Source organism: Corvus cornix, chromosome 2 (genome assembly GCF_000738735.6).
Source record: "Corvus cornix cornix isolate S_Up_H32 chromosome 2, ASM73873v5, whole genome shotgun sequence".
NCBI lineage: Eukaryota > Metazoa > Chordata > Aves > Passeriformes > Corvidae > Corvus > Corvus cornix.
This window is the reverse complement of record NC_046333.1, coordinates 90,961,662-90,987,494: the sequence shown is the minus strand read 5'-3', so window position 1 is coordinate 90,987,494 and position 25,833 is coordinate 90,961,662. Positions and strand designations below refer to the sequence as shown.

Here is a 25,833-nt window from a genome sequence, read left to right as displayed (position 1 = left end):
AGTTTCTACTGTAGGTTCTGATATTGTAAATATTTATTTAGCTGTCCAAGTTATTGGAACTAGCCACTACAGTTTTTCTGTAAAGGACAGGTTTCTCTGTAAGAGCTTCCTGAAGGGGAAAAGACAGTAAAAGAAGAGATATTGGTAGAAAGCTTCTTTTTAATTTTATTATGCAATATTATGTATATTTTGTATAGTTATATAAATGTATAATAATAATATTATCATCCATGTATATCATGGTATAATATAATGTGATATAACCAATCTTGTTTGCTATGCTCAAAGAATAAATTGTCAGTTCCAAACCAAGTTGCAGACTTGAAGTCTGGAGGGAAATATATGAAAATACATTTTAACATATTTCTACATTTTCCACTGGCTCACTTTTTAGGTGTTAGACAAACATCTTTGCAATGGACTGAGGTAAATGAAATCTCAAGCACTGAGGAATGTAACCTTTATATCACAAAGTTGCTTCAAGTGCCATATATATTTGATGAACATACACTGGTTATGTCAGATACTATTATTTTTAATAATAAATAATGACTTCCAAAAGTCATTAAGCTTTTGTCATGCTTTTTGTCCACATACGTATCTTGACAGGTTGGAGTTCTATAGGAGATTTAGAAATATCAAGGCTTCTTTAACCTGTCTGATAATTATCTTTAACATTTCTGTTACAAATGTACAAGGTGAGTCATGCTATGTGTTTTATATTAAAATATGTCTATAAATGTCAAATGCTTATTCTCTCTGAAATATTTCAGACTTCATTATGTGTAACAACTCAGAATAAAATGGGCTTGGACTTACGTTTTTCTCTATATAGACTCATAAATGAATACTGGAAAGAATTAGAGTTTTCCTGTTAAAAAGAGGCGTCAGATCTTCTTTTGTTTAGGAGGGTTTCAGTCTCTTTTTATTGACTATCAGATGAAGCTTTAAAAATTAACCAGAAAATAGGCTTGTTTAGTAATTTTACTGAATAAAAAGAGGAAATGTCATTGCACTTAAAATCCAGGGTTCTGAATCTACATCTTTGTAATAAAATGCAGACATTAACAATTGTTTGCTTCTCAAAAGCAGGTATTAACCAGACATACAACACATAAGAATTTACCTATATGGTTTCAAAATCAGTTCTACATGAAAATATTTTAATATATGTATTTTTAAAATTGAGTTTAAGTTAATTTTAAAATTAAGTTTATAAAAGGGCCTTCAGTGCATCTGCATTAAGATATTACCACTGTATGTAAATATGGGGATTATCTGCATTCATAGACGCCAGTGTTCCCTAATTCTGTAAAGTAACATCTGCAAATTGATACATTTTAGGATCTTCCCTCTGGTGTTAAAGACACAAAGTGTGTGTAAACTCAGATTTGCTCAATGGTAGGCACACAAACAATTATGCAAACTATAATTTGTGATTATGTTCCTTAACCTCTAAATAATTGTGGAATTGTTTATAGTTAGTTTTTGGTCTCATTTGTTGATAATGGCCATTCCCTTCTTCCCCTTGGCCACGAAAATGTTTTTTATACCAAACATGCACCGTATTTTCTGTTACAACTTCAAAATATCAGGCGTAATGTTCTTGACATTTAAATCAAGTACTTAATTTGTATTGTTGACACACATTGGATTAAATTGTCTGTCTTAAACAAAAATGACTTCTTTGACTTCTTTTTTTTTTTTAATGTTTTGAAACACAAGTAAATGAGATGTTCTGATCTTTTTCAGAAGTAATTTGCTATATATTATGTAGTCCTGAAAAGGCATAGAATGTGTACTACCAGAATTGATATCACACCTCTTCATCCTGAAAGCTGGTATTAAGCAACACAACTATCATATTTACATCAGTATAAGCTTGAAACACAATCAGAAATGCAGTCCTTCCCGGAGAGGAGCAGGTGGGGCTGGAAAACATATAGAAAAGAAGCTTTCTGCTAAAATCTGCTGGAGAGAAGGGAAAATAAATGAGTAAATAGGCATCAGTAACTTGTTGAGACACTGTTCTTTTCCAGGAGCAGTAAAGTCACCAAATTACATATTTCTTCTGCTCATTTTGTTACCTTTCCTAGAAAGATTTTAAGTTTTTCATCTTGAAGTACCATAGGATGATAGCTGTGAGGATGAGACTGTAGACATTTCTTTTGCCATCTCAGTAATACTGTGATATGTTAGCTTTGGTTTATTCCCTGCTGACACCTTCTGAGCTGAGGTCTGACATTTATGTTGATTCTGGTTCTTGATCTTTGGGTTTCATTCTCTACTTGACCAGAGATGAGTTTTTCTGGCTACCCTTACTGCTTGTTGCTCCTTTGCAGAGATATCAAGTTCCTTGAGAATAGACTTGGCTCATATGTTGACATTTTCCTCTCTCAAGTCCAGATGCAGCAGCCACAGTTCCCTTTCTGAAGCTTCTGAAGTTAAATTCTTGGAAAGTGATAGTGTGCATAGACTTAAAATCCTCATCTCCACTGTTTCATAATTTAGCAATGTCTTAGGTGTGACATAAAGACTGTTGCTCCTCGTGTGAAGATCAGAGCTACCTGCAGAGTGCAAGTAGCTTGTTTATGGCACACTTTGTTACATGAACAATTTTGTATGAATTGTTGTGGAGAGTGAACTGTTGAACTGTTTGCTTCAGCTGTTCACTCCGTGCTGTTCATTCCTCATGCTGGGTGAGTGGCCACCTCAGCTGCCGAGGACTGAATTTCTCCCTGACCGAGTGACTGAAACTTTCAAAATGCAATCAGAAATTAATAATATATGATGAATACTCATATTTGCACATGGATAGCCTGGTTTACATGCAAATATTGGAATTCAGATTTCTCTCAGTGTTTTAGGGTGTATCTAGCAATGGCCAAAAACCAGTAACTCTCATGGTGCAGTATTCTAAGAATTCATGCCACATCACTGTTAAGTGTAAGCACACTCTCCACCACACCTTTCAAAGTCTTAGAAGTTTTAATGGACGACTCTTTGTTGCCACTGGGGACCCATATCCTCCATCTCTCAATCCAGTTAATAAAATTGCCTTCAGTTTTGTTTCATAGAAGGAGATGGTAGTATTGCTCCATTGCTGCTGGAATATAGGGATGGCAGCACCAGAGATCAGGTGGAATAGTAACTCTTTTGACTGATGAGTTCAAGGTGTTATGTTGTGTTGTCTTCTTTTGCATAACCTTGAGGGAGAAATCTGGATGATAAAAAAGCAGTAATGAATTGAATTTTTCTACATCTTAAAATAGATAAATGTATGTATATACAAATACAGAATCATGTATTCATAAATATGTAAACAGATACATAGGCACATACATGCATTTGCATGTGTGTAGGTGTATCTCATGGTGGAGAAGACTGAGAGGCACTTCACAGCCTTCACAGATAATTTGAAATTCTTTATCTTCTGTGTAAACATCATAACTGCACTCTCCTACGTACAGTGTTTTCTCCCTGGGTGTCCATTCATGATAGTCCTCCTAATGGGCTTCTGGGGTTATGAAGCTGGCAAGGAACATAAGGGAAGGTACACAGTACCTTCCCCAAAGTTGCTGCAGTGTGAAGATGTTCCTTAGGATGGTATAGTTCCTGGTGAGAATGGTATAAGCTTTAAATATAAGCTGGTATTCGGTTGGTCTGAGCTTACCTTCAAGAAGCTGTCCTAGAAATGTTTCATCCACTCTAAGTTTGTAATTGGTTTGTCTTGGAATGAGTTCTGCTGGCTCAATGCTGGGGCTTAGATCAGCAGGGGAAGCCTGCAGCAAGTTAGAGAATTTCTCAACCAGTTTGAACCTGAACACTTACTTCTGTATGGTCAGAAATCAAGCTTCAGAAAATGAGAGGAAAATGCATGGTGAGAATGACATTCACAGAAAAGAAGCAACTTCTAAGTGACATAGAAGAGAAAAGATAATCAGAAGTTTCAAAATTCTGGTTCAGTAGTGTGGCCATTGCCTCCAGAAGCTGGGTATAATAATGTATATTGAAACTGCTTCATCCTTTATAAAGATTTCACCCTCTCAGCTGAAGAAAGTAACTATTCCCTGCATGTTCCACATTTACTGAGACGTTTTAAGCTGAAAAAGGTAACTGAGTCTACCCAGAACATCTGCATGCCACATGGGATTCCTGTGGCCTTACCATCTCTCTTTATGAAGAAATCTACTTGATGCTTTACATTATACATATTTGTGTATGCATAGTGCCAAATAAAACCTTTAATTATATCAGCGTAAAGAGGGATAGAACAGCTATCAAACATCAAAAGTTTTTACCATCATTTTCATTCTTATCACAGCTATCTGTTGACTTCTTGGACTGTTTTTTACTAAGTACAATATATCTATATTCCATATGCAAATTCCACTGTGAGTGATTTGCCTGTTTTGTAAGCTAGACTGCACCTGTAACATGTGGGATTGAGTTAAAAATGACAAGCAGACAAGCACAAGGCACATTATCTTGACAAACTCAGGCTCCGAAAATTAGCCTGTGCCTGAATTATTAAAATAACAAGGAGTATTTCACTCAGCTGTGGAGAAATGCTCCTAATTGTCCACTTTAGCCAACTTCTTTCAGACTTCACGATCGGTCAATTTACAGTAGCGGCTTGCAAATTCCTGAACTCCCATTAGAGAAAAGTGCAACAGCAGTCCAACACACCCTCATTTATTTTAATAACCTGCCAAGCAGACATGAAAATGTTAAAGTTGGAAGGCTGTAACATGACAGGAACCTGACTTGTCACAGCCACATTATAATCTAGTTAAACTACTTTCTTTCTGCCTTTCATGTCTTTTCAGGTAAGTGGAAAACTAATTGTCAAATTACTAATTTTGTTGGCATTAATATCAATACTAGGGCTAGAGAAGCATGAACAGATAGGCCTGTGGGTTTTCTTTATATTGTGCTTGAATGCTGGAAAGCATTCTGAAAATACAGAAGGAGAAGATTGGAGCCCAGTCTTTTATTAACAATGACCTATTTATTTTAAGAGGCATTGAAGCTCTATAAACAGACTAGTTAAAGTCTCTGGGTTCTTTTATTATTATTTAATGCCTGGAAATCTTGTTTACTTCAATCTTGTTTCCTTTGTGCATGATAGTGTACCTGATGTAACAGGGCCAGTATTCACATCTAAAGTATTAATGGCGGAGTCTGATCGTGTAGGAGACTACAAGGAACTGCACTACTGAGAAAAAAGTCTTCAAAAATGCCAGGGTCACACTGTCTTTCAAAATGAACTGTAAGTAGGTCATGCTTTAACTGCAGGCAGGGTCGAGAACATTACTGCACAAAGTGCTTGGGATGGTTGAGGAGCTTGTTGAGAGAACCGGGGACAGCTCAGGTGACTGGGAGGAGGAGCTAATTGTAATGAACATGGAGATATGAATCTATGTACAGATATGCTGCTGCTCATCCCTTTTACAAGAGGTTGCTTGGCCTACAGGGCATGAAGCTTTCCAGGGGCTTTCTCAAGGCAGGACAGAATCTATTACTTATGTCTGAAATCCATTTTTCTGTTTGTTGTTTTTCAGGGTGGGGTGAGGGTGGGGTGGTGTTTGCTTGCTTGCTTGCTTACTGTTTTTCTTCCCCATTTGATCATAACCTTTCTGGGGAATTTGACTTGGCTTCATAAGTGTTTGTACAGATTTTACTGTCCATCATGGCACTGATAGCTTCCTATGAATAAAAAGCCTTCCACAAAGAACACTGAGATGCCTTAATACTGTCGTTTCCCTGCAGTACTTGAAAGCTTTTCCTACTAAGTACTTAGCTTTGCCTCTATTTCATCTGGAAAGGGCTCATTATTAGCTGTGGTTTTTCAGGAAGCTGAGTATTCAGCTTGTAGAAGCATGTTACTATTTCTTGTACAGTTTGGGACAGAATTTATTTTCCATTGTCTTTTACTTGCTCTTTTTCCCTCTGCTGAAAAGAAACATGCAGAAGCCCATTCTCACAGCCTCAGCACATCAGTTCTGTCCCAGCAGGAACCAGAAAATGTGTCATCAGAAAACAAACCTTTTGATGTTACTGATGGGATTATCAAGAGTGTGATTGCACTTGAGTGAGTCCTATGGCTTTGTAAACACTCTCTTTTGGAGAACATGAACCTAGGCAAATGCATAACAGCACTGAGCACCAGAAGGTCTGAAAAATCAAGCTCTGAAAGATCCTCTATTCCTCTGCCCATCTTCATCCTCTCCTCTCTTCTCACTTCTCTCACCATACTTTGTGCAAAATGGGTTGGCAAGTTCTGGAGTAGAACACAAATATTTACAAAGGGTCATTATTACAATGAGCAGGAAAAGAAAGAGAGGAGGAGGAAACAGGTCTGCTGGAGCACAAGCAGGGATGGGCAAAGCTAAGAGGTACAATTAGCTTCTCAGTTCCCAGAAGATAGTAAGTATCATGAGCAAACTTAGAATGGCAAATGAGGCAGCTAAGGGTTTAAGGGCAGCAAAGCAGCACCGAGGCTGGGTTTCACAAATAACTGATTTTCTGGTATTGCTGTCAGAGGAGGGAAAGTTTCTGTGTCCCCTGAGAACTGTGTCACCTGAGAGCAGCTGCTACAGGGCTTCACTCAGAGTCAAATGGTAGCTACCTTATGAGGTGTTAAACTCTCTTTTGAGAAAACTCACTGAGTACAAGATTGACTGATACATTGGGTAGGACAGAATTTTTGCTAAATCATTTTCCTGCCTAATTAAAGATTTTTGAATAATTAGAAATTAATCAAAATGCAATGATTTTTTTTGGCAGTGACATTGCCTTTGTGTGTGGCACATACTCTCCTGTACCTAGTTCTTCCTGTCAGCAATCTACAAAGTATTTATAAATCTGCTTTTTGCTTTCCCCATTGTCTGTTTTAAAAATGTCTCCATTTTGGGAGACAAGAAAACATCCGTGAATGTTTAACTTGCCATTAGCATCTATATTTTATGTTTGAAACATTTAAAAGCTTCTGTTTTAAATAAAGATAAACACATCCCTTAACAGCTGTGCAATGCATGACACAGAACAATTGAGTAAGCATCAAAGTGCTTAATAGATAAAACAGTGCTGGATGTGTTAAAATAAACAGGACTTAATCCCTTTATAACTTGAGTAAATAAATACAGCTTTAATTCAGATACAGTTTTGCCTTTAGGTTGCTCTGTTCTGTTAACACCTATCTGTCAGCATTAATACCATGTAAATGAGCCACTCTGAGCCTTTCCCCTTGCATCTTGTTTAATCCTCTTCCATTCTTCTAATCATCCTACACACAGAGGCCAATATCTATTTTCATCTGGCAAGATAGGATCTCCTAAGGAATTAAAGACGGTTTCCACTTAGCTCCACAGTAGGCAAAGGCTGGGCTGTGATCTAGGGCTTTAGGGACTTCTCATAATGCGCTGGTGCTCGCTAGATCGAAGAATTGAGTTCTGGCTACTGGATTTTTAATCCTCCTGTGGCTGATGTTGGGCGCTCCAGTGATTTAAGATCTTTGATTGCTCAGAGCTTGGCCCTTTGATTGAGTGAACTTCTGAAGACAGAGTGTGACTGATTTCAAGTTAGTGGTTTTAAGTAACTACTGGAAAAAACAGATAGGAAAAGCCCTGTGATTAAGATGCACCATCTCTCTTTTTAATTGACTTTCTGAAGCTATCTGATGCTTTACTCTCTATACACAAAAGAAAAACTGTATAGATCAGTATTTGTTCTAATGAAGAACTCAAGTGTCACAGTATTTGTCTGTGCTTGTTTGCAGTGACATGTCTGTTAAAACACTAAAGGATGTTAGGATGTTAAAACACTGTTAGACACTAAAGGATGTATTTAGAAACACACTTCTCACAGGGCATGCATTAGAAGTATCAGCAAATAAAGCCTCAATTCACAGGGCTAAGATAAATAGTGAATATCATTTTGGTTTGTAATATATTTTCAGATACTGTATACGTGCCAGCTGAAGAAGAGTACATGCATAACGACAGGTAGGAGTCACGGAAATCTATTTATCTTGGCAATTTGAAGTATTAGCAGTTTGTGAAACTTTGAAGTGATCTCACCTATTTCTTTAATGATGAAGGTAGGGCTTATAAAGTAAGAAAATGCCTGGGAATTGAACAGCCTTGCTAGCTCGGAGCAAAGTTTTCCTATTCCTGTCTTGCTGCTTAATTGTCAGGTTCACAAAGCATTGCAGAAGGCTGCTCCTTTTGCTTAGTGAGTCAGACATTTTTCAGGACAACCACAGCAGTTATAGATATCATTCCTATTCACTGGGTATGTAATTTAGTTCTGTTTCTTAGCCTCTCTGCAAAGACAACAGCATTGGGATCTTTGCCTCACAGCAATTAAGACATTTCAGGCATGCACCAAGAACAACTACTTGTTTTAAAAAGTGTAAGTGACACTGCATATCTTTACTGACCTTGTAGATAGAGGGGTTTTAGTATATAGTTATATATCACATTTGGTATGTTTTGTGTATGTTTCTATCTATAAACCATGTGTGCACATCTTCTCACTCCCGTGTAGGTGTTTATATGAATGTAGTAGCTTCAGGAGCTATGAAAATCATTAACATTTCTCCTTTAGCGAAATAAAGTCTTGCTTGTCTTCTCCAGTGAGGGTTTCTCATGCATTCCCTTCACCTAGCTGTCTGTTCAGAACAAAATGTCAGGTTTTCCTCCATGTTTCACTCCCTCATTGCTTTTGCTCTGTGTAGACTCTCTTAAGCTCACTGTTTTGGGTGCCTGTCTCACATTAGTCTTATGTTTTTCCCACAGTTGTCTTTCACAAGCTAAGGTTTACAATCCTCCCAGATTTCAGCTTTTGCATTGGGGCTGCACTGACTGAAGAATGGGAGTGTTTGATGCTGATACCCTTTTGTTCTGTGTGAACATCCTCTGTAATCTTCTCGAGCTGACTTTAGGGAATGCACAACTTTGCTTTTGCACTTGAAACTGGGCTTAGTGAATATGCTAATAAACTGCATACGAGTTTGGGAGTCTCATTCATGTAGTGTAGACCGTTCTACTGCATTTCTGATGGGCACACACTTGCTCATTTGGGCATGCTTGTATGTATGCACGTGAAGTGGGAAATCTGCATAACGAAATATTGGGCAGTATAGCCGTGCTTGTATAATCATTCATTATTTTTATTAAAAGTGAGCTGAGACTGAAATGAGGATTAATTATAAAAAGTAAAAAGCATAATTAGTAACATACTTCTCTTCTTACAGCTTTCTTTGTCTGAATTCTTTTTCCTGATGCCCTAATTATTTCCCGTCTTTTAAAATTCACTTTAATTTCAATTTAACTCTCCCTGGGTATGCAAACTTGACAAGTATTTTTTTTTTCTCAAAGATTGATTGACAGAAGTTTCAAAACTGTCACAGTGCTAATTAAAACCTTGAATCTGTGTTTTTATGAAGCCTGAAAGACTCTGCATTGCTACAGGATCCAGGATCTTATGTCTTGAATGAATGTTTCTAACAGCTAACATGGAATCATTATTAGTTGCCTTTCCTCAGGCTTGATATCCAGCTCTCTATTTATCACTGAATTTAGATCTTATGTTGACAACATGACAAATAGAAGCCCTCCTAGGCAATGATACCTGCTCTGTCTAGACAATGTCATTTTACACTTTGCCTTTTCTGCTTGGCAGAGCTGGGCAGAGTTGGCCCTTACCAAACGGTGGCACAGTTTGACTCCGAGTCCTGTGTATTCCTGGGGAATTCATGCTAGGAATACTGTGGTAATATTTTGCCGTCTGTGGACTGATTGACTCTACTGAAACTGTGTTGTCAGGAATCTTCTACCTTACACTTGAAAGAAGAATATTGTTAGCATAAGTGCTGTATGCATCAGAATTGGGTCCTGCTTTCTAGCTTGCAAACTTTCTGGAGGCCAGAGTATTCCCAGAATCTTAAGATAGGCATGTCTGGAAGCTAAGGTAAGCATCTGCCACTAAGTCACAATTGCAAAGGCAATGTAGAATAAAATCATTGCATTCTGTTGGTATGTGGCTGTCTTCCTCTTTCTAATCCCATATTAGTCACTTTTACAGTAAAGCAGAGAAAACTATGTGGAGAGCGAGGATTCAGCATTCCTTTCTTTGTGGCACTCAGTGGAAATGAGTAACTGTAAAGCTCTGTGAGAAGATGTCGTGCAGTAAGCATGTTACCAGTCCTGGTCAGAACATCCAGAACAGGTCTTGCTGCTTCTCACTGTCACAATAGCACTGTGTTACTTCTTTGTAAGTACAGTTCACTTCATACAATAAATACTTAGTGTGACAATATTGATTACATTAATAGATCAAAGGAAACTGGAGGGACTACTTCATGTTTTAAGAATCTGCTTAAATATGTTGCACAGAGACATTAGTATAAACAATCTGCATTACCAAGTCTTGCCCTTTTTGGGGGCATATTTTTTTTGATTGCCTGTCTGACCATGACAGAGGATACATTTAGATTTTCTGCAATCTTACACAACACTTAAAAATGGGTTATTTTCTCTTTCCAGTTCTTGTTGATGTAAGTGTTCTGAAAGACTGTTGTATTTAAAGATTTTTTGTCTTTACTTTTTAGTATAGAGTGATCAAAAATGGAAAACATTACCCATATTTAATGTATATTCTTGTACTAAAATGTGTGAAAATAGAAAGTTCAACACTCTTTTTTTTGAGTTAAGTCAATATTTCTACAGGTAATAATTCTTGCAGAAACAAAATCAAAACTTAAACAGTTTGGCTAAAAGTTCTTTCCTCTCTCAGACACTCAAGTTCTGGTATATTAACTTTAACATTGTACTAATTATTAGTTCTCCCGGTCACCATAGGCCCTGATTTTTTCTTTTCTAGATATACAGCCTAATCATTAGGATCACCTGCTGGAGAAGGTGATGCCTTTTCAGCACCTGAGTCCTTTCTGAACATAAGATTCAGCTGCCTCACCTGTGGGCCTAAATACCCAGTGTAAATCTTTTTGTCTGAGTGCCTTTGCTCTCTATCTGAATAGTTATGTTTTCATCCTCATCATCTTCGTTCACTGAATCAAGGTCAGCAAGACAATCCAGAGGGAAGGACAGAAAAACAGCATAGTGAGAAGAGATAGAGCTCGGTGTGAATTGATTGGTGAAGGATGATTTCAAAAGATCTCAGCTGCTGTAAAAACAGCCAGTAAAAAACCCCAACATCTCCAGCTGATAAGGATGATCTGTCTCTTGCCTCTGCATCCCCCACCCCATGCACACTTGCTGTATTTAGAATGTATGTATTTCTTAAGTCCCTGCTTGCATCACTCCTTTGTCACAGTAATTTTCGTGGGAAGAATTGCTATCCATCAGTTTGTGAGATGTTGAACTATTTTGGAATACATCATAAGCATATCAGGGTATAGAGAAGAGAGGTGAAAATGCACTTAGCTATGGATGGCAAAAAGCAGGTGTCTCTGATACATTTTTCCCTTCCCTATGCAAAAACCTTTCTAGCAAAATTATCATAAGGAGCTAACACAATTATTCTTAAGGAGCTACTTTTGCCACATCTATTCCGTCTTGGATATAGGGGCTATTGCATGCATTTCTGATTTTAATATGAACATCTGCACAAGAAATTGTATCTGGTGATAGTAACTGCCTGCCATGGCAGTGATTGTACCTAATTGCAGACAAGAAATATCCATAGATCAAAAATTGCTAATTTGCGCCACCTCTGCTCATAAAGGTAGAAGGGATTATGTGATTTTGACTCTTTTTTGCCTCAAAGGAGCATTTATCAGTCCCTGAACATCACATTTTCAAACAGAAAAATTACAATTAGTTAAATGTAAAAATATTAATGTTATTTCCCCCCCTTATAAGTTATTGATAGCCCTTACAATAAAAGTGTTCTGATTAAGAAGTTCTAGGCTCTGTATAACGTGTTATAAATAATCTTGCCTACAAATGCTTATAAGGTAATTTTATGACAAGCACAATAGACCATAGCCAGCTAAATACAGAATGGGAAGGTAGTAGAACATCATAATGATCTTGTTTTGCATGAAAAGCAGTAATTTTAATTGATCATGCTCTGAGACAGACTACAGTTCAACAAAATGAATGTGTTAAGTAAGGGAAAATATGGTAATTTATTTTTTCTGAGCAGGGCTTTCTTATCAGTGTGCAGACATTGGAGCATCCCTTCTCCTCTTGATTACTATCAGAGTGCAAAAGGTCTAGCTGATAAAATTCTTTAATGATCCAAAGGTAACTTTGGAAAGTAAAGGATATCAGATATTGAAGACTGAATGAACTATTGCTCTCTGTATAGTAGCAGGGGCTTATCTTTCATACAGTGAAAAAAGTGAGCAAAGTTTGAGGCAGAATGACTGTCTATTTAGCTTTGTGTATCTGGATCGAAACAACAGGTGGAAAGGAGAGAACAGAGCAGTGGTAACCACTGTGGTTTTCATCTTTCCTCAATGAATGTGTTTCTGGTAGTGTTCTTAGACAGAAAAAAAAATCCTGACATTGTTATTAATCATATTTATTATTACAGTGGTTAAGGGTCAGCCAAGTATTGATCCCCATTTTGCTAAGCCATGTACAAACACAGAGTTGACAATCTAAATAGACTAGTTGAAAATAATGTAGAGCATAAATGGAGTAAGCTGCTCATAGCAGGTCCTACCTTGTCAGTTCCACAGTTAATTTTAGTAGGAGATGAATCATTCAAAAAGAGATGCAAAGGAAGTTGGTTAGGGAATGATTGAAGGGCAGTAAAAGGAAGAATATGGAAAAAGCTAAGTATGTGTCAGAGTCATGGAGCTGCTTATAAATGAAAACCTGCATTGTTATTAAGAAACAGTTATCTGCTATGAAGCCATCTCTCTCCTCCAAAACAGTCTTATGACTGACATCAAGTCTGTGTTCAGAACTTCAGTTGTGCAACAAATTATTGAAAGCAACATACTTTCTTTCGTGTTAGCAGTGCAAGTAATTTGTTTTCACCCATTTTTACATCATCATTTGGTAGCTTACAGAAAGCTGAAGAGAACCTGGGGCTGTTTCCAGCTTTTCAGCTCCTCTCCACCCTGTTCTTGTTTCCTGCAATAACAGCATAAGCCAGTTTCTAATATTCCAGATCATTTTTTTGTTATCGCTGACACTTATTCTACCCCTTCAGACAAGGGCAGGCTCAGCCACCAGTAAAAGTCTTAGGTTCTTATGTGGCCAGGAATTGCATGTGGTTGCAGAACCTAGTACTCTTCAGTCTTTGTGGAAGTGTAGCCCACTACTACTGCTCTGTCTGAGCAGTCCTGTGTGACATGGAGCCCTGCCTCACTTACTGCTGGAAGGAAAGGAAATCCTTAGAGTCCCCGTGTCTGTAAGACACTTCCCATGGCTTCTAGTTTTTCTAGTACCGTTACTGCATTAGTGCCCTGGAAAACAGTTTGTCTGGACAGGTTGTGAAATGCCCATCCTCAGAGAGCTTCAAAATGTGATTGGACAAGGCCCTAGGCAATCTGATCTAGCTTTGATGTTAAGCATGCCTTGAGCCATATGTTCGACTGAATGGCCTCCCATGACCTCTTCATACTCAGCAATGACCCAACTGCCAGTACATCTGTAAAATCTCTGGGCAGAAATTCTAATTTGATCATCTTTTAAGTGTTCAGGGAGGGATGGAAAAGATGAGGCCTGAGTTGCCTCCAAATGAAACCACAGATCTTCCAAAACTGCATTTGAATCAACTGCAACTGCTCCGAAAAACTTGTCATTAATGTCAGAGACTTTTATTGATTCAGTTTTCTTTTGTGGATTTACTATTTCTTGTTCATAAAGTTTAAAACAGCTGGTGCAAAATTCTTCATTAAAGATGATGTTTTATGCAGCAGCTTGTAAAAAAAATAGAGACCACTGCTTCTTCTAGCAGGATCCAACTTTATTACACAAACTTCAGTATTTATACGTTTCTACCATGGGAAAGTTTTAAGAAAGTTTTTAAGATGCAGAGGGAAAGACAAAACAGCTACACCCCCAAACACTTGGCAGGGCAGACTTCTCTGACCTTTATCAGCCACACACAAAAACATGCCATCTCCTAGCATTCTGGGAGGTGAAGGAAAAACATTCACACCTGGTGCTTATAGCTGTGGTCATTTCCCTGGTATGCATCTTCCCTAGAGAACAAAAGGCCTTTATCAAAGTTAACAAATAACAAGTTGCTCTCTACATGGGGCTCTTGTTAAGGGCAGGATGACCGCCACAGGCCTCTGCTTTTTATTTAAGGACTTTGGTGGATTGAAAGAGTTCTCAAAAGAGCTAAAGTTTATGTGGTCTATTTCATGGAACCTTTATGGCCACTTCTCTATGCCTCTTTCAGAGTTTCAGGAAAGACATTTTGGGTTTTAGAGTTCTAAACTTCTAGGTACTAACAAGTAGTCTTTTGGCACAAAACTGACATAATCTGACAATGGATATAAATTTCTAAAAAAATTCATCTTCATTTTTTCCTCTCCTGGCATAAATCAGAAGGACTTCTGTGGGTTTAACTGAAATAGCTTCAGGTTCATGCACACTGCAGCAAAATTCAATTGTTTATTATTCACAGCTGTTCAGCACTCGTAGAACCCATCTAGAGAAAGGCAGTGATAAACTGGAGTAAGGTGCAGATGGACTAAGGGATAGCTGTACTTCCCTTCCAACTGAACTGTTCTGTTCTATTCTGTTCTGTTTTGAAGTTCAACATAGGGTGCAGAAGGTTGGACTTGAGACCTCTTGAAGTCTCTTCTAACATGAGTTATCCAAAGAACCATTGGTCCTATGTGTAGTAACCGCTGGACTCTGCCTAGGAGGCTGCTGCTCCCTGAGAGCTCAGCGAGGGTTTCCTAGGGCCATGCGATCAGTTGCATCCCAGAGTCCATTTGGGACAGCCCTGCCATCTGGCTCCGGCAGCCAGCAGCGTTACAGCGCAGTGGTGGTAAAGAAGGCAGAGAAGGGTCTCTCATGATGGTTTGAGATGGCTTTAATCACATCTCGTCCCCGAGATGTTCAGAGGTGGAGAGACAGCGTGCTCTGAGTGTGGGATGGTTTTGTCAGGGGCCCAAGGGCGGTCCCTGGGTGGGTTTGGGGTACAGAAGCAAATAGGAAGAAACCAAGGGAGTGGCCAAGGCCAGGGAGGGAACAAGGGGAGCATGTGAAATAGGAAAAGAAATGGGTTAACAGATCCCCATACCTATGCTAAGAACTAAGAATCCTTTTCACAGTGGACAATCCCAAATACTCACAATACATGTGCTACGTGAATGTTCCTGGTATGTGCGTCTTTTCCTCTGAGGGGGCTGAAGAGAGAAAAAATGGTTTATTAAAATGCCTTCACAAAGGTAAATTCACCATTCTTCCTGTTTGACTGAGTGGGGATGTTGGGCTCCCTTCCCCCCTGCCACGTAGCCCTGGGAGAGGGGCCCTGGGGGGAGGCACGGGGTTTCCCTGCCCCTGGTCAGCCTCATTCCCATTGGTTGTTTTGTGTTCCCCTGCCCAGGCAAGGACCCTCGGGTCCCGTGATTGCCTCAGTTCCTTGGCAGAGCCCCGGCCATGCGGCTGGAGAAATAAACATCTCTGAAACATCTATCAAGAATCGGTCCATATAAACTTCCTTTCCACGGGACTCCTGGTTTGATACATCGTGTTACAGCATCCGCACTGTAACATGGGGACCTGTGAAATCTGCAGTTTTACTGCCTGGGTGAACTTTATTTCTTAAGTCCTTCAGTAATGACTCAGGCTATAAATTTTCATCTGATTTTGCAGTTACTATAAACAAAATAATTATGAGATACAAAGTAGATAATACTTTCGGCTGAACTCATTGTTAGGCCTATCTGCAAATCCCTTAATTTATAGGTACTTATTTGCACTAAGAAAGCTGAAAAAAAAGTGTAAATTTTGTGTTTCTTTAAAAGCTGTGTAATATGCAAATATCTATTTGATTGATCTCATTAAAGAGTTTTCTGAAGATGTACTAAAAAAGAAATCTTGTTTGGGTAAAATCAAATTAATTTCTTGAATAATGAACTGAAGGCTCAAACCAATGTGAAGGTGGTTACAAAAATGAAACAATGACAACTTAAGCAAATGCTGGCTTTTGCTTCCTATTAAGGAACATCACTTGGTGTCAGCACTAAGTGATTGGTGTAACAGCTGAAATTTAGTCTAAGCAAGGATCTTTTGGATTATCAGAGAGGGAAGCAAGTGACACAGGACTAACATACTCTTTTATGGGATCTTTCACTTTCCTTTAGCTTTTTACACAAAATCAGACCACAGATATAGCAAAGTGAGGGACAGTATAATTCTGGGAGCTAACCTTCAATGAAGAAGGGGAGCATGGAGGATGCAAATTTGTTTCAGAGGTTTATGAATAGCAGGAAATGGCATGTTGGGTTTCTTTACAGATCTACAAAGTTCCTGGGCTTCTCCTTCCTGAGGGGATACTGAGTTATGCAAAAGGTGCTGTTTGAAAGCACTGAGAAGTTCCAGATTTTTCGTTGTGAAAAATTAATAACAGTAAAACAGGAAGTTTCAGTTAGGTACCTAATTGATTGTTTGACCACCTAAATGAGTGCAGTTGGTTTCCTTTATGTCACACAAGTAGAACTTTAGAGCAGATTTGGGCTTCAAATGCACTTGTTAAAACAGGTAATTTTATTTCATCTTTGTGTACTTGGCACTTGATGATTATGTATTATTGATCTGTGTAGCCAGTCTTCAAAACTGCTATTGATAATGAGAAGTCTTTGTATGGAAGTATTTTCTGAAGAGACCATAGCTTTGCTCTTTTTAATAAACTAGAAGTAAATTCTGAATTTGCTTTCTTATCATGTCCATACTGTGGCTCTGTAATAGCCTATTATATGTTTCAAGTTCTTGAAGTTTCGGATATGGTAAGAAATAATGTAAGTGTCACTTCTGGAGTATACAGTAGGTAGTTTACTTTGTAAAAAGCCAATAACTCGGCTTCTTTCTTCTCCCTCCAAAATATAGGTGACAGGTTATTTTTAAAAACACATCTTAGGCAAGTAATTCAAACCTCAAATTTCTATAGTCCTTTAAGTGTCATTTTTTTTCCTAAAGGCTGTTATCAAAATAATCTAAATCACTTTCTTTCTATTAATCAAAGAATTACAGCACTTAAATTTGTAGTTGTCACTCACATAGTTTGTGCCTAAAGCATTTTGAAATTGTTTTGTGTGGTCTTTTCAATCACTCTGTTTTTTTTTTCTCAAGACATTGTCAACATGCACAAAGAATGGGATCACAATGGTAATGAATTTCATTCCTTTGGGACTTACAAGGTGAGATGTAATCTGATCTCCAAGGGTTTTAACAAAAATAGTCATTGTTTCAGAAATTCTAACATTAAACACAGTCAACAGCTACTCAGTCAATGGAATATCTTTCCCAGCAAATTGGAAAACAAAACTAGGAGTTTCCTACTCAGCTCAACAAAACCTAATGAAATCCATAAATTAGCATCTTCAAGAAGTAGCTTCTAGTTTTCGTATTGACAAAGACCGGTAACACCTCATCATACTTTGGGCATTTTGTTATAGCAAAATTCCTAAAACAGCACCTGCATGATGAGATTATTATTATTATTATTATTATTATTTTATTACTAGGAATTATTATTTCATGTTGTAGAAACTTGGAAAAGCAGACATTGCTATACTAAAGACCACGTGATCTTCTTAAAGTATTTTTGTCTACAAGTAACAGAGACAGATAGAAAATAATGAAGAGTTCAAAGACTCGTAGATTAGATGCATTTACATATTGGAGAGTCCTGCATAAAATAAATGTGAACATATTATTTCTAATACAGACTACTGAAAACAGTATAGTAATTTTAAGTTGATTCATTAATCAGCTGGACATTTTTTGAAGTCTAATGTATTCTTTGACTGTGTATGCTCTTAATTAGCTCAAACTGAACAAACAGAATTTATCTAAGGACTTATGGGATAAATAAACACAAAATTTAGCACAGCATCATAGACTTTCTGGGGTCATATAGACTTTTTTTATTACCTCTTAAGTAAACTGTAAAATACAAAAGAGAGGAATATTAATTATTATTTATTAATTCAATATTATTTTTAAAAGTCTATTTTACAGTTTCACACTTTGCTTAGCTCACTGTAAGTTAAGACACCTAAGAGAAACATAATTCATAATAAAATTAGTAATTATTCATATTTAACAATTAGCATGGCATGTTGATGTAGAGAACAATAAATATATGTAAAATATCCTTTGAAATTGACCACTACTTGTGTAGTCAGAGACATCCAATGTACTTATTAGTGGCATGTAATCTCCTTAAGTTGTATTGAATTCATTTAAAAATCAGGCAATAAAAACAACACTGGTAGAAAAAACCCAAGAATGAATTTTGTTTAGAACTGGACAGGCACATTGAAAGAAATAAAAATATAAATGAAGAAAATAAATGTGTTGTTTTTTTCTTGATTTTATTCAAAGAACAGACAGAACTCTTGGGTAATTTTCTCCACCTTTCTGACAGCCCTGACAGAATAGAATGTTGTGGTTTGATGCCTTTTTTTTTTAATCGGTAGGACAGCAACTAAGAATTTTACCCATGACAGCCAAAGAGTCAGAACAAGCCAAGAAAGGTAAATTTCCTCTGGTAACTTTTGTAAAGTTACAGGCTACTCTGTAAAGCCTTGAAAGATTTTTTTTTAATGATTTTCCGATCATTTTGTTGATAATGTAATAAAATTGAGGATTAAAGCAATGAAAAATAAATTTCCTGGATAATTTGCACATTTCTTTTAATTCTGAGAATAAAAACATATGGAAGATAATCAATTACTTTGTTTAAATGGCTATTTTGGGCAAACTTTGGCATACTAAAGAAGGGGGGGCAGTTCCACTTCTCAGTTCTGACTGAGACACATCACAATCAAAATTTTAATAACAGCATCTTTAAAAAAATACTTTAAATATTTTATTTGCTATTTTTTCTTGTTTTAATAGCCTATTTGAATTTTTCTTAACAAAGTAATCTTGGTTTTTTTCCTTGATTTCTCTTTTTTGTTTCTTTAATGATGCCTTTGATATCTCTGGAAAGCAGGGAGAGGGAAAGAGGGAAAACAGGAAAGAGAAAGTATTCATTGAGGAAGAAAACAGAATTTGGTAAACATTTGAATAAACTGTGTTTAGTAGGTGACTTGCATCATGTTATTCTCTTCCCACAGAAAACCCTGGACTGTTCTAGCATATTTTAAGGAAGCTATCTGAAATCACACAAAGAATTGAGAGATCAATAGACTAGCTTAGTTGCCCAAGCAATAAAAATCAATTTTGTGGTCTCTTGTTTTCTAAGCAAAGTTTGTGGAATTACACTGTAATTATGGACAAAGTATGCAAAAAATTAACCTGCATGAAGAACGGAATGCAACTGTATGTTTTTTTTTATCAAAGAATACTACATTCCATTCCTTAATTACATTTTCAAACAAAAAAGGTTATCACTTAAGTGCAGTTAGCAATCCAGTAAATAAAATAGTTAATTTTCTTCTAATATGTATTTTATTTCCATTATTATATAATCTGTATATAATATTATTTCGTCATCTTCATCCTTTAGGTGTAAAATGGGGAAGAAACAAAAGTGTCTTTGATTTCACTATTTACTCTGATTTGAAAGATAGACCTTTCCTGTCATGAGTGGAACAGATCTGCTAAGGGAGGTAGTGGCCAATTTATTCTGATTTTTTTTCAGTAAATCAAGACTGCATCCACACCAGCAGCAACAAAAGCGAATGTACTGTCACATGAAAAGTCTGGATCTCAGATCTGTTGTGTTCAGTGAGAGGCTATGCAGTGACTAGAATTCAGGGAATAACTGACTACAGTGAGCTCCATTTTTATATTTCAATTCAATCCCCTCTTGAAGGTTAAACATGCCTCATTCTGTTTGGGCATGCATCATGCCTGTTTGTGCACATAAAATAACAGCTGCTAAGTGGCCTGTGTGGGTTTGAAGGATTCTGGATATTTTAATGGTAAATAGATGTCAAAACTCACATCATTTTTAGGTTCATCTTACAGTAGACTGCCTAGGAGATACAGGGTCTAGTCCTTAGGTTACATACAGAAAAGGTTTGCTCAGTGTTTTAGAAAGGAGATGATATCCCTCTTCCTAGGATTATTTTACAGAATTATGAGCTGGCCTGCCCAAGAAGAGGAAGACTGAGTATTCTTACCTGAGAGATGAATGCTGTATCTTCTAGGTAAAAGTTAGATATTGTATATGCAGCACTATCACCATCTTACCATTTTTGTTTTGTATGGCATCTGAGAATACAAAAATAATCAAAGTGAACCTTAGGGGTTAGGTAGGCTGAGATGCACCCAGTTTGAAATTCTGGCTGATGTGTGATGAGTGGCTGCAAAAGTCCTGTGTGCCATCAGGAGATGGGTTCCTATGCTCATGGCTGGTAGGAAAGCAATTAGATAACAGTATTAGGATCACTGAAACCCCAAGGGACTTAGAGAGTCATAGAATGGTTTGATTTTGACAGGACCTTAAATATCATCCAGTTCCAACCCCCCTGCCATGATAAGGGATGCCACCCACTTGATCAGGTTTCTTAAACCCCCTTCCAACCTGGCTTTGGACCCTTTCAGTGGTGCTCATGTTGCTTCTGTGTCTTCAGCTTTGACGTCAAAAGTAGCAGGTAATAGGTAAATTTGGTACTATAATTTTGGAGTTTACAGGGCACTGAGGACATTGAAAACTAACACAAGTCGGATGTCACTCTTGCATTGCTGCTGCAAGAGAAAAGAAAAAGCTGTGGCCCTGTGTGGGGGATACAGCTAGGAAAAGGGGGGTCCAAACCCTTGTTCCACCCATCTAGTGTTGGTTTTTTCTCCTGAGAAACTTCTATCCAGGTAACCCGAGGGAAGAAGAAGTACAGCAGTGGATAGAATTCATAGTTCAAGGCAAACATTTCACGTATTTAAAGAAGCGAACACATTGTAGTCATCATCATGTTTAAAAAGTATTAGTAGGCTTGTTGCTTGTGTTTTTAGAACTTACTTTAGAACTTACTCTACTTAAATTTAACTCCAAAGGGATTTTAACAGACTGATTCACAAGCAGTATTTATTAGCATTTAATATTAAAGTGGACTGCTCAAGCCAATGCGCTGAAGAAAAAGAAAAGCCAAGCTTGCCTTTTAGAGTTCTTTAAACAAAAAGACTTATTTTGATTGCAACAAAAACACCCATAAATCTATGCACATATATATTGATCTTTCTTTCCTCTTAAAAATGACTCTGTCCCAGTAAGTTGGCATATTTCATAAACAAACCAACAAATTATTGATCCATCATACACTAAAAATCCTGTGAAGAATCTAGGTTGCTTTTAAATTCATGCTGTACCTAAGGGAATGAGAAACTCCAAAATGAAAAATAGATGTTTAAAAAGAAGTACAAATATTAGAAGATGTATAGCTACTTCTGCTCCTGCATAACCTTTCATTGTAATTCTTTTAAAGTAGTTCATTAAAAATATTCTTTATGAGCTAATAGATTATTTTATTTGGTAATATGATTCTTTGTGGTGACTATTAGTTACTACATTAATTATATGTCCCTGCAGATATCTCTGTTCCTTTTTGGCAAATGCTGTGACAGCATATATTTTCTTACACAGAAATAATACAAAATTAAGACTGCCTGACATCTTGTTAATGAAAGCAAAGTTATATTCAGCTTGGATTAGAGATGGATTCTGGTCACATGTCCTTTTGAAAAGGAAATAATGAAGTAGATTACAGATGTTTATTAGTGCCAATGTAATGAACAATGCTGTGAAAAGTTAGAGCTGGCTAGATTTTCAGTTATTCAACCTATCTTCCTTACAGTGTTTTGAGCAGCTGACATGACACACAGAGTCACCAGGAGCTTAATTGTGAATGAATTCCTAGAGAGGGATGGCAGCAAGCTTACATGGTCTTTCGGAAAGGAGAGAGAATTAAGAATATTAGTCACCTGCCCATTAACCACAAATGGTTGCAATTCTCCACTAAAGTGTAATAGTCGAGCTGCACAAGCTACGACTATTTTTGCAAAATACTTGTCTTGAAGTAGCTGAAATTCCTGTAGTTATGCAGATACCAGAAAATAAGGCTTGAGTACCTCATTGTGAAAGTGTGGTCTGAAAAGTGCTTCCCTCTGAGCAGCTGGCTAGTACTGGCACTGTTTTTCAGGTGGACCTGAAAGGTCCCAAAAGCAACACTTGATAGAAACACCAGAAATATCTTTCCAGCAGTTAAAAACCACCAAAAATTAAGTTTCTTTGTAATCATTTAACAGCACACCTGAAACAGAAATCACAGAGCTAAAGACCAGAGACTGTAATTGTTAGCTCTTTTCTCCCCCTCTCTTGCACCACAGCAGGGTAGAGCTGTGCAAGGAAGAAGCCTTTGTGACTAATGGCCATGTGGAATGTGGATGTTTACTGTTTGTATAAGTATTTTATGGCAAAGATTGCGTGAGTACTATGAGAAGGGAAAAAGTCTCTGACTGCAACTCTAAGGATCAAGGGGCTTGACAGAGTTTTCTCATTTGACTTTGCAGCCTGTATGTTGGAGAACATCTCCAGCTTCACTCTATTGTACCTCTCTCATGTAGAGAGGAGATTCTGAGCTGTGATGTTGAACTGGGAAAATAAGTCATTTTTTCTGAACTTATAGTAAGGCCCAGCTGAAATTTTCAGAGAACTGTGGTGGAAAACTTCCCTCAAGCCAGATATGGACTCATTTATATGAGGAGAGAAGCATAAAGCTTTCCCTCCCTTGTCTGAGTGAGGGGAAAAAAAAAATCTCAGTACAACAAACAGAGAGATGTATTATTAGTATTCACCCCATCAGAGGGATATCAGAATGACTCATACTGAGCTGCTGCTCTGAAGGCTGTTTTATATTCTCAGCCCAACTGGTCTAAGATCAAGGCTTCTCAAATAGGAGTACTACACACTCATAAGCTTAACATACTTTATACTTGCACTGACTTTTTAAAAAACAGAATCCTAAGTTAAAAAAAATTATGAAGCTATAAACACTACTAGCTTGACATTCAAAAAGTTACATTAAAATGCATCTGTACAGCAGTTGCTGTGTAGTCAGTGTGCTGGGTATCTAAAAATGATTGTATTATATTTATTTATATTTGTCATATTGGTTTTATGGACACAGTACTTTGAATGATTAGTTCAGTACACCACATATGATAACATGTGATAATTGATGTGAAGCTAAGCTAAAGTGTTATTTAGGTGCTTTGATTGGTAAATGAGGTGTGAACATATCATAACTTTGACAGTAAATTTAAAAGAAATATTGCATCAGTCTTCCTTCGAAAACAAAAGAAGACTTCTTTGAACAAAAATAACTCAAGGGCTACAGATAATCCAAAATATAGAAGATCAAATGTTTCTGATAATTGTTCTGCATGAAACAGTCAGAAAGTATAAACTACTTTTTGCTTGACTGTTTTTGAGAAGAAATGCTGCATTATTCACAAAGATAAACAAAGTATTTTTCATGTCAAAGTTTACAATGATTGAGTAATAGTTATTTATTTCTTTGTGAAAGACTGACAGATGCAGAAAAAGAATGAAAACATAAGTAATAAAAGTAATTTTTGTATAATTTAAGGACACAATTGTTGAAACAATTTTGCCACTAAGTAAACCATGAAATGTGTGCTACCAGTCACTCCTATGCAGAATTTAAGTATTACTACTGTTTAGTGAGTGCTCTAAAGGTATGTTTAAGACAGAGAAAAATCTGTATATTGTCAGCAAAATGCCAGTTCCTTTTTCAGATGAGAAAACAATAATTGGCTTGGTTGAAATATGAATGTTTCTGTACTGCTGCTAGTGCTTCAAAAGAATCGAAATATGTATTGTTTCCGAAAACACATAAGAATAATCCACTTCTTTCCTCTTTTTTTTTTTGACAGCAATCAAATTTCATTAGAAATATTTGGTAGTATAATAAGTTTAAGTGAATTAGAGGAGTTTCTTGGCAGCTTGTCATTATTTAGTGCCTACTGTGGTACTGCTAATTTGGGGAGGAAAACAGTTCATGATAAATAATGAAAAAGATTTGCTTCTAGCTAATTACTTAGCTCATATTCTGCATAATGCAACGAAGTATATGATAGATTAGTCATCATTTGATCATGTAGGAAACAGAAGTTTTGAATTACACTATATGGCAACAAGTTTTCTAGTTGCTGGAAGTATTTAGTTTTCCTGACTTAAAAGATATGGAAGTGTTGAGCTATAACACCCTAAGATTAGCTTTATGAGGTTGACAGATTCTTGATTATTTTCCAGCTATTAAAAGTTAGCTATCAAATGTAGGAAGAAACTAGATTTTTCAGTTCTCTGAAGATGGAAAAATGGGAATGGTGGATTCATATCTGATGCCTGAATACTTATTATTTTTCAGCATACGTTAAAAGATAAATTAGGAAAAATGTAAAGTGTCTCCATTTAATAATATACAATTGATCTCAAATACCTGATTCCACTTTTTGATTTGGCAAACAAAGCTATCCTTACCTCATCCAGTCCCTTTTTGGAAAAAAGGTCAAGCGTTCTCAAAGGCTGGGTATGAAAAGAACTGGGTGTAGAGTGCTTGTCAGGAATATTGTAATGAGTTGCTTAGTAGAGCATGCATACAGCTGCAGAAGAGCTGTATTAGGAAACAGCATTTCAATCTTTAAATCTTGAGTATGTTAATTACTTAAAACCTGTGGAATTTTTGTTCACTCTAATACAACAGTAAGAATAATATTTCCTTGAGTAAACAGGATTGCTATGAATACAGAAATTTGATAAACATGGATTCTGTAGCGACTGTTTAAATTTAAATTTTATTTCACTTATACATGACAAAAGTTTTACAAATTGATTTACAGCGCCTATTTGCATGGAACTGCATTAAGCAGGTATCGCTTAAACTTTAGAGCTACAATACTGAATTGTATGTCTTGTAGTTATGATTTAAACATTATTTATGCAGTATGTACACATACAGGTGCAAGTATAAATTAATATACTCTTGTGCATAATAGTTGAAAGATGATATTTAGATTTATATGTAGTTAATTTCCAATGAAATTATAATAGTAATTACAATCTCCATGTTCTACAGATAATGTATGGGTATTAATAAACTGAGTAATAATATTGTTCAGAACCCTGTGCCTCCTTTTGTCACCAGTCTTTGAGTGGGAAACTAGTTGGCCATCTTGCAGTTTTTTCATATATGTCAGTGGTGAGTGACCAAAACATCAGCCTCGTTCTTTATTGCCCAGTAAAGAAATAGGACCGAATGCAAAGTGTGAGATTAGTAATTCAGTACCAACCAATTAGTCTAAGGGGAAAACTATTATATGTAGGTGAGATCCATTTATTTAATAGATCAAAATAATTCAGCCCTGAAAGAATGGTGGGAAGGCAGCAGAGGGAAGCTGTTCACAAGATTATCCTATTGGAAGGATTTTCAGTACATGGGATTATCTGTAATGAGATTAACCACTGGGAGACCAAATTCTGAATGGATGCTTCAGGGAGACAAAATGCCCACTAAAACAAAAGAGAAGTGGGAGGTAAAGGCTACAGGATTTAAATAAAGTCTGTTCCTGAAAGTCCTGTTGTTTTGGCAGCAATAATGGGAAGAAGACTGGTTGGCAGACAACCAGGAGACACGTC

General features: G+C 36.9%; 1 long non-coding RNA gene across 1 annotated transcript; it reads right to left on the bottom strand.

Moving 5' to 3' along the window:
• Positions 1 to 499: 499 nt before the first annotated feature.
• On the bottom strand, positions 500 to 20,388 carry LOC109143839. The gene is made up of 3 exons (XR_002044208.3): positions 20,303 to 20,388; positions 15,299 to 15,352; positions 500 to 3,206 (listed from the first exon to the last, which is right to left on the bottom strand). It is a non-coding gene; the product is annotated as an uncharacterized LOC109143839 (long non-coding RNA).
• Positions 20,389 to 25,833: the final 5,445 nt, after the last annotated feature.